The sequence below is a fragment of the Nicotiana tabacum genome, chromosome 11 (assembly GCF_000715075.1).
Source record: "Nicotiana tabacum cultivar K326 chromosome 11, ASM71507v2, whole genome shotgun sequence".
Taxonomy (NCBI): domain Eukaryota; kingdom Viridiplantae; phylum Streptophyta; class Magnoliopsida; order Solanales; family Solanaceae; genus Nicotiana; species Nicotiana tabacum.
This window is the reverse complement of record NC_134090.1, coordinates 158896742-158906658: the sequence shown is the minus strand read 5'-3', so window position 1 is coordinate 158906658 and position 9917 is coordinate 158896742.

The following is a 9917-nucleotide window of genomic DNA, read 5'->3' as shown; positions in this document are numbered from 1 at the left end:
AGTGTTAATGTAGGATAGCAAGGTCATTGCTTATGCTTCACGGTAGTTGAAGATTCATGAGAAGAACTATCTGGTTCATGATTTGGAGTTAGCAACCTTTGTTCACGCATTGAAGATTTGGAGGCATTATCTATATGGAGTGTCATGTGAGGTGTTCACGGATCACAAGAGTCTGTAATACTTGTTCAAGCCGAAGGAGTTGAATTTGAGGCAGAGAAGGTGGTTGGAGCTATTGAAGGACTAGGATATCACCATCTTATATCATTCAAGAAAGGCCAATGTGGTGGTCAATGCTTTGAGTAGGAAGTCAGCCAGTATGGGCAGTCTAGCTTATATTCCGGTCGGTGAGAGACCGCTTGCTTTGGATGTTCAGGCTTTGGCCAATTAGTTTGTGAGGTTGGATGTTTCTGAGCCCAGCCGTGTGTTAGCTTGCACTGTCGCTTATTCTTCTTTATTGGAGCATATCTGAGATCGGCAATATGATGATCCCCATTTATGTGTCCTTAGAGATACGGTGCAGCATGGAAGTGCCAAGCAGGTTACCTTAGGGGATGATGGAGTTTTGAGATTGCAGGGTCGAGTTTGTGTGCCTAATGTAGATGGGCTATGAGAGTTGATTTTATAGGAGGCCCATAGTTCCCGGTACTCTATTCATCCGGGCGCCGCGAAGATGTATCAGGATCTACGGCAGCATTATTGGCCGAGAAGAATGAAGAAGGATATCGTTGCATATGTGGCTTGGTGTTTGAATTTGACATAAGGTTAAGTACGAGAATCAGAGGCCCGGTGCTTTGTTTCAGAGGATTGAGCTTTCCGAGTGGAAGTGGGAGTGGATCACTATGGATTTCATCGTTGGACTCCCACAGACTTGGAGGAAGTTCGACGTAGTGTGGGTCATTGTTGATAGGCTGACCAAGTCAGCGCATTTCATTCCTGTGGCAGTCTCCTATTCATCCGAGAGGTTAGCTGAGATCTATATTCGGGAGATTGTTTGTCTTTATGGTATGCCCGTGTCTATCATTTCGGACCGAGGTACGTAGTTTACCTTGCATTTCTGGAGGGCAGTTCACTATGCATTGAGCACAGCATTTCATTCTCAGACAGATGGGCAGTCCAAGCAGACTATTCAGATTTTGGAGGATATGCTCCGAGCTTGTGACATTGAATTTGGAGGCTTGTGGGATCAGTTTTTGCCTTTGGTAGAGTTTTCCTACAACAATAGCTACCAGTTGAGCATCCAGATGGATCCTTATGAGGCTTTGTATAGTAGGCGGTGTCGGTCGCTGGTTTGATGGTTTGAGCCAGGAGAGGCTCGGTTGTTGGGTACGGATCTAGTAAAGGATGCCTTGGACAAGGTCAGGATCATTCAGGATAGGCTTCGTACAGCTCAATCCAGGCAAAAGAGTTATGTCGACCGTAAGGTTCGTGATTTGACGTTCATGGTTAGATTTGGGAAGAAGGGCAAGCTTAGCCCTAGGTTTATTGGACCGTTTGATATTCTTGATCGAGTGGGAAAGGTGGCTTACAGACATGCATTGACGCCGAGCTTATCAGTCGTGTATTCAGTGTTTCATGTGTCCATGCTTCGGAAGTATCATGGCTATCTATCCCACGTGTTAGATTTCAGCACTGTCCAGTTGGACAAGGATTTGTCTTAAGAGGAGGAGCCTGTAGCAATCCTAGACTAGCAGGTTTGTCAGTTGAGATCGAAGAGTTTTCCTTCTGTTCATGTTCAGTGGAGAGGTCAACCTGCTGAGGCATCGACTTGGGAGTCTGATTCCGATATGCGGAGCCATTATTCCCATTTTTTTCCCGACTTGGGTATTTCCTTCTTCTGTTCGTTCGAGGACGAACGATTGTTTTAGAGGTGGAGAATGTGACGACCCAAATGACATCACTTGTTTTAGAAATAAATTATGCGTTCTGAGACCTTAAAAATAAAACCTTTTTCTTCATCACCTCGATTTGTGTGGGCAGTCCGGGTGCGTAACCGAAAGCCAATATGTGAAAATCTATGAAAATGATGAAATTTTGACTTAAAAATGAACTTAAGTTGACTTCGGTCAATATTTTGGGTAAACGTACCCGGACCCGTGATTTGACGGTCCTGGAGGGTCTGTAGGAAAATATGGGACTTGGGCATATGCTCGGAATCGAATTCCGAGGTCCCAAGCCCGAGAAATGAATATTTGAAAGAAATCATTTTGCTGAACTAATTATGAAGTAAAGACGAGAATTTATGTTTGAAACCATTGGTATCGGGCCCGTAATTTGGTTCCGAAGCCTAGTACAGGTCTTATATATGATTTGAGTCGAACCTGTGAAATTTGGTAAGAAACGGACTTGAAATGATAAGAATCGACCTTTATTTGAGAAAAATTGGAAATATTTGATGTTCTTAATAAATTTCATGATTTTGATGCTAAATTCATAGTTGTTGATGTTATTTTGGCAATTTGAATGCACGAGCAAGTCTGTATGATGTTTTTAAGTTGGCATGCATGTTTGGTTTGGAGCCCTGAGGGCTCGGGTGAAGTTTGGATAGGCCACGGGGTGGATTTTGGAATTGGGAAATTGCAGGTTCCAGCTGCTCTATTGCAGGCCTATAGGCTTCGCATTTGTGAAGCCTGGCTCACAAATGCGAGTTCGCAAATGCGAAGGCTATGTCGCAAATGCGAAAATAGCCTAGGCCAGCCCACCTCACAAATGTGAGGATTTTATCGCAAATGCGATGTTTCCCCTTTTGGACAGTCGTCGCAAATGTGACATATTGTTCGCAAAAGCGACTTTGCAAATGCGAAGGTCGCTTCGCAAATGAGAGCTTAGTGGAATTTTGGGTTCGCAATTTCGACATCTGCGACCTGCAATTTTATAACTTAACCGAAAATCTTTTATTTTTCACTCTTTCAAAACCAAAACACTCTTGGGCGATTTTTCAAAGACAATTTCTCTTCCAAATCAATTGTAAGTCGTTTCTAACTAGTTTTCTTCAATCTTTAACATCTTTTCACATGATTTCAACTCAAAATCAATGAATTTCATGGGGTAAATTGGGTGTTTTGGGTAGAACCTTGGTTTTTCAAAAAAAATTGGGATTTGGACCTCGATTTGAGGTCCTATTTCAAAACAAACTATATATTTGGGGTCATGGGGGAATGAGTAATCGGGTTTTGGTTCGAACCTCGGGTTTTGACCATATGGGTCCGGGGGGCTATTTTTGACTTTTTGGGTAAAACTTTGTAAAACTTATTTTCATGCATTAGAATTGATTTATTTCGCATTTATTGATGTAATTAAGTAACGTGTGACTAGATACGAGTGAATTGGTGGTGGAATCAAGGGGTAAAGCGATAGTTGAGACTTGAATTGTGTCCGTGGCATCGAGGTAAGTGTTTGGTCTAACCTTAACTTGAGGGATTAGGAGTCGAGTCCTATTTGCTATGTAGTATTTGTTGAGTACGACGTATAGGCATGGTGACGAGTATCTATACGTTGGTGTCAAGCATGCCCATGAGTCTTATATTGTGATTATTATAACTTCATTGTATTATTCATGCCTTGGTGATGACTTCTATTGTTGGGCAAAGTTCGTGGAAGTAATTGTAATATTTGAACATTGAGGAGCGTTGGCTCAAGTTGTATAAAGAAATGTGAAAGTATAAGTGGTAATTGAACCTTTTAGAGCATTGGCTCAAGTTGTGAAATGAGTTGCGAAGTAAAAGTGAGAGACAAGAGAATCATTATGTTGCCTCCCTTGCCGGGATATTGTTTCTTTTAATGCTATCTCCCTTGCTGGGATGTTGATGTTTCTTTTGATGTTGCTCCCTTTCCAGGACTTGACTGTTGATCTATTGTTCCCTTGCCGGGATTCTTATTGTAATTTCATTTATTTCCTTGCCCTATTGTTTGTGATTGTTGTTTGTTTGAGGAAGAGTGTTAAAGCATGAAGAGTGATGTCGTGTATTATTTTGGTAAGAGAGTGTTAAAACACAAAGGGTGATGTCGTGTATGTTTTGTGAGGAAGAGTGTAAAGCGCGAAGGGTGATGTTGTGCTGCACGACATACAATTCGATGCCAATTATATTGATTATATGGTGAGGACGACAGTAAAAGCATGAAGGGTGATGCCGTGCACAGTTTCATTACTTGATTGCTTTGGTGAGGACGAGAGTAAAAGGACGAAGGGTGATGTCGTGCACTTATTGATTATTGATTCTTGTTGATAACCGAGATATGGTGTTCCTCTTATTTACTTGTTGTCTTTCTATTCTTAGTTGATGTTTCCCCGCAGCATGTTTCCCCCTCCCATATTTGACTGTATATTACTGTTCTTCTTTTCCACTGCATATGGTTTAAACTGCACAAATTTATTTGGTAGTCTGGTCCTAGCCTCGTCACTAGTTTGCCGAGGTTAGGCTAGTCACTTACCAGCACATAGGATCGGTTGTGTTGATACTACACACTGCATTGTGTGCAGATCCCGAAGCAGCAGCTTTTGGACCGTAGCTTGGATGGCTGCCTTCAGTCCATACAGAGATCCAAGGTAGTCCTGTAGGCGTCCGCAGGCCCTGGCATCTCCCTCTATCCCTTCTTCCTATTTTATTTGCTTAATTCAGAAACACTGTATCTTTTATCTTTCAGACTTTGTATATAGTAATCTTAGATCGTCTGTGAAACTGTGACACCAGTTCTAGGTAGTCGATGCTCAAATAATTGTTTTAGATACATATTCAGGTAATTTATTGTTTTTCTTCTGCTTATTGTAAATTTCGTTGTCTACACGTTATTGCTTTATAATTGTTAAAGATTATAAAATGGGTAAAAAGGTAAATTATTCAAACAGTCGGCTTACCTAGCTCATATTAGTAGGAGCCATCACAACTTCCGAGGGCGGAAAATCTGGTTCGTGATAACACAGATCAGGCATCCAGTCCAAAAGGCATGTCATGTTCATTGAAGTCTGCATGTAATCCAGATAAGTCCTTCTTTCTTTTCTCCGAAAGGGATACCTCTTGTCTAAATTCATTGACCCTTCTATTGTTTGTTTTCTTTGAATCCCTTTCGGTCTAACTCTGTTCAAAACTAAGACGAAAAAGAGATGGTAATAATGATTTACAAAGCTCTCGTTTGATACAAGCAAATATGCACAAAAAGCACCCAGTCTCGGCAGGGGCATCAAGTTGACCCCGACTGGCCATGGTGGTTGTTGCTTCGAAATCAAAACTCTCGAAAGAAGGAAATCAAATTGAAGTGCCCATAAGGACAAAATAAAATTGAAAAGGTTGATTCCCACATGACTAACCATCTTGGCAGTGTTTGAAAAGCCAAGGATTCCCCCAATGTTTTGAAATTAAAATTGAAAGAAAGAAAGTCAAATGCCCAAAAAGGAAAAATAAAGTTGAAAAAAAAAGAGGTTAAGTCCCACGTGCCTAACTATTATGGCAAAGTTTGGAAAATCCAAAGGTTCTTCGTGGGCAAAAGTGCAATTTGTATTCAGGAGACAACCAGTTGCAAGTGAAATTATCACCAAAGAAGTCGGCTGCGATCAAGTGACCGAAACACTAAAGGTCGCAAAACCAACTACCATTTCAAACTAACAATTGGTCTTTGTTTGAAATATAGTAAACAGGTACAATCCAAATCAACATTGCAAAAAGTAGGTGCAACCAAAAAGAAATCGCGTGGAGACTAAAATAGCTCTGCAGCAGAAGCAACCCCCAAAAGGAAAGTTTTCTCCAAATTCTTTCCCGCATTTTACTCATTTTTGTTAATAAAAGGAAAAAGAAAGTTCCAAATTATGGTAGTATAGGGTATCCAATCCCTAACTGCATTTTCCAACATAGGTTCTTCACTCCCTAGTTTATTTTATTTTAGACATAGAGTCTTCACTCCCTAGTCTCTTTTCCAACATAGGGTCTCCACTCCCTAGTTGATTTTATTTTTGACATAGGGTCTCCATTCCCTAGTCTTTTATCCAACATAGAATCTCCAGTCCCTAGTCTCTTTTCAAACATAGGGTCTCCACTCTCTAGTTGATTTTATTTTTAGACATGGGATATCTCCACTCCCTAGTCTCTTTTCCAATAGAGGGTATCCACTCCCTAGTTGATTTTATTTTTTAACATAGGCTCTCCACTCCCTAGTCTCTTTTCCAACTTAGGATTTCTACTCCCTAGTTGTGTTACAACCCATATACACGTACGTTAGTTCATGCTGTAAGTTAGTAGATGTAAATCTAAGAAAATATTATCTTTGAGATGATAAGAATTTAATCCTATTGGTCTTAAATGATACAAGGGTGTATAAGGGTGGTTAACAAGTATTAGAAATTAAACGAAATAAGGATGTTGTAACCCGTATTTTCAGGTAAACCTAGAAGTGCTTAATATACTTAAGAGGTTGAGTTTTAAGGTATTTGAATCATGTAATAGCCGTATCATAAGTCTTGAAGTCAAACGAGTTAAGAAACAAAAGTCGACAAAAGTTGTCGCAACTTAGGTTCATAGTTTTACTTAAACTTTAAGTCAAATGCTACTAAGCTTTTCTCTAATTAAACTTGAATCTATGTTGTGATCTACCCACCAAATTGAAGATCTATGAGTCTATTTTCCAACTCATTTACCCGTTTATCGATACAATATCAGAGTAGAGAGATATTTGCATTTTTACAAAACTGCACCAAGCACCTCTCTATGGGTCCCACATAATCGGTTTAAGATATATGGATATATATATATATATATATATATATATATATATATATATATATATATATAATATGCCTAGAACCCGTTTTAAGTCATTAATTTTCAGTACATTCAGACCTTAGAACCCTAGAAATGCCCTATCAAGGTACTCTCAAGATTCAACACCCAAACAAATGGCAAACAACACAAATCAAGTGTCAGGAATCCCGTGGCGCTAGTAAGTTTTTTGTTCTTCTTGTTATTGCTCATTTTTGTGTTGTTCCAGCTCATGTAAGAGGTTGTTTTAAGGGGTTTATGTTCTGTAAATACTCCCTCAAGTTTTTAATATCAACCCTAGGTGATTTCAAGCCTTCTAAAGTGATTCTAGTGCCAAAAAACCCTAATTGATTTCTAGTTTCGCTTCCTTGTTGTTGTGGCAGCATTGGAGGGATATTTTGTGAACAATTAAGGTCAAATTGGAGTTTTTCTTTCTGTTTAAAGGTAAGAAACCTCTTACTCTACATATATTTAAGATTATCTAAGTTGCGGCTAAGTCCTTGAAGCTAGAACTTGTGAAATATATATATTGAAAGGCTTGGTAGTAATGTCGTTGGTTGGTGGACTATTTTGAGAGGCTCAATATGATTATTATTGATATTTTTGGGGCTGTTTGGTGATTGTTTTGACTTGTGGGAAGTCATATAAATAAGGGAGGTGCTATCCGTTTCATCGTAAAATAGGTTGCGGTCGATATATAATAGTTACGACGCTTAAAATGAAACGATGGTTTCATTTCTCCTATTGTAGACTAAGGAGTCATGACATTTGCATAGCTTGAACTTGGGCAGTATATACAAGGTATGTGAGGCTATCCATTTCCTTCTTTTGCACGACTCCGATTGTACATAATGTAATGAATGAGCTTCCAAAGATACTCCACTCTTAGAAGCTAGCAATACTTACATTGTTTCCCTTCTTATGGAACGATTGATGTTGATGTTGCTTCTCTTATTCTTATGTTATCAATGTTGTTGGTACTTCCTAATTCTTATAAGATTTATGATGAAGAGTTAGTCCTAATAATGTGTACGGAGAATACCGACCTTACGTCACTCCGATGTTCAGAACGTGATTCTATTGAGTCCAACATACATTTTATATATGTTCCTATTTTACTTTACCAAGTCATTCTATAGTCGGCCGGGTACGGCACCTATTGTGCAACCATTGATCAGTTGGGTTTTATCTAGCTCCACGTGGTGGGGTACGATTCTACCGAGCCTTATGATAGCCGGGTACGTTTTTACCGAGCTTATTACGGTCGGGTACGATATGATGATGATGATGATGATGAAGCCCACAGAGGCTTATGTTTTAAAACTTTATGTATATATATGTATTTATCATGAATTTTATGTCAGTAGCCTTCAGAGGTACCCAGATGTTACAGGTTGTATATTCTCTATCCCTGTTTATATTACTATTTATACTTATGTTTTTCTACCTTACATACTCAGTCTTTATTCGTACTGACGTCCTTTTTATTTGTGGACGATGCATGTCATCCTACAGGTCCTAATAGAAGGGTAGACGTAGCTCCCCCACCACAGTAGGCTGCCCAGTTCAGTGGTTATTGGTGAGATCCCTTCTCTGGACTTGTCGTGACCTTGGTATGCATTTTTGTTAAAGACATTATGGGTATGTCAAGGCCCTGTTCCGACAATGTTGCAGCACTTATGTTCCTTTAGAGGCTCATAGACAAGTGTCGACTCATGTATAGTTTGGTATGCCTTGTAGGCTGATTTTGTTGTATAGTCTTTCATGGCGGCGTGGTAGCTCGTACCTTATATATAGTTTCTTGACAGTCTTGTCATCCTATGTTCTATATGTTCATGCCATTATCTTTCATTGTTGTTTTTTTATGATCCATGTCTACCATTTATATTGATCTCATCGACCCTAAAAGATAATAAGGAAGGTTAGATAAAATGTACGTTGGTGCTCGGAAAGTATGGCCCGGGTGCTAGTCATGGCCCTCCAGTTTGGATCGTGACAAACTTGGTATCAAAGCAGTCTGTCCTAGGGATTGTCTATGAACCGTGTCTAGTAGAGTTTTGATTATGGATGTGTAGTACGCTACATTTATAACTAGGAGGCTACATGACATCTAGGGTTGTTACCTTCTTCCTAAATCTAGATCGTGCGTAGAGTTGAGTCGTAAGTGTTCGTCTCTGATATTCACCTTGTTTTCTTTCAGTGATGCCTTCGACTAGAAAGCAAACAATTAGTAGACGGCTTGATACAACTACGGGAGAGGGTATCAGTCAGGTGCCCCAAGTCAAAGCAGGCCAAAGTGAGGCTCAGAGTGAGATGTCGTCTCATACCTCATCTACTCTATCTCATCCAGAGGACATTAGGAGGCATCCAGCACCACCAGTTCCTCCGTCTGGCACTACAGACCAGGATATGCAGAATATGGTGTAGTTGTTGACTATCTTGGTAGCTGCTCAGGCTCAAAGGCAGAATACTGATGTTGTTGAAAAACCAGTTTGTACGATAGTTCATGATTTTATTAATCTAGGCCCTCCAGTATTTACCAGATCAGACTCCAAGGAGGACCCGCAAATTTTTATTGATCAGGTTCATTGTACACTGCGGGTTATGCATGATAGTGATACAGAGGTAGTAGAGTTGGCTTCTTAGCGGCTACATGATTTAGTAGTTTTCTGGTATAATAGTTGGGAGAGATCCAGGGGTCTGAACGCTCCTCCAACTGTGTGGAAGGAATTTCCTGAGGCCTTTCTTCGTCACTACTTGCCAGTTGAGATATGATGAGCTAAAGCTGATAAGTTCTTGAACTTTCGACAAGGTAATATGAGTGTGCAAGAGTATAGTATGCAGTTTGATTCTTTAGCAAGGTATGCTCCCTATATGATGGTTGAGATGAGCGCTAGGGTGAATCTATTCGTGAACGGGTTGGGACCACATCTGATAAATGAGTGCACGACAGCCTCCTTGGTAGAGGGTATGAATATTTCCCTTATTCAGGCTTATGCCTAGACCCTAGAGGATCGTAAGTGCCAGCAAAGGGAAGATAGGGAGCAGGATAGGAGGCCAGCATAAGAGGGAAAGATTCGCAGGTTATTCTAATGACTTTAGAGGTAGTTTCAGGCCCTAGTCTTTGAGAAGTTCGGCACCACCTATATCTAGTGCTCCTCCACAGTTTCAGAG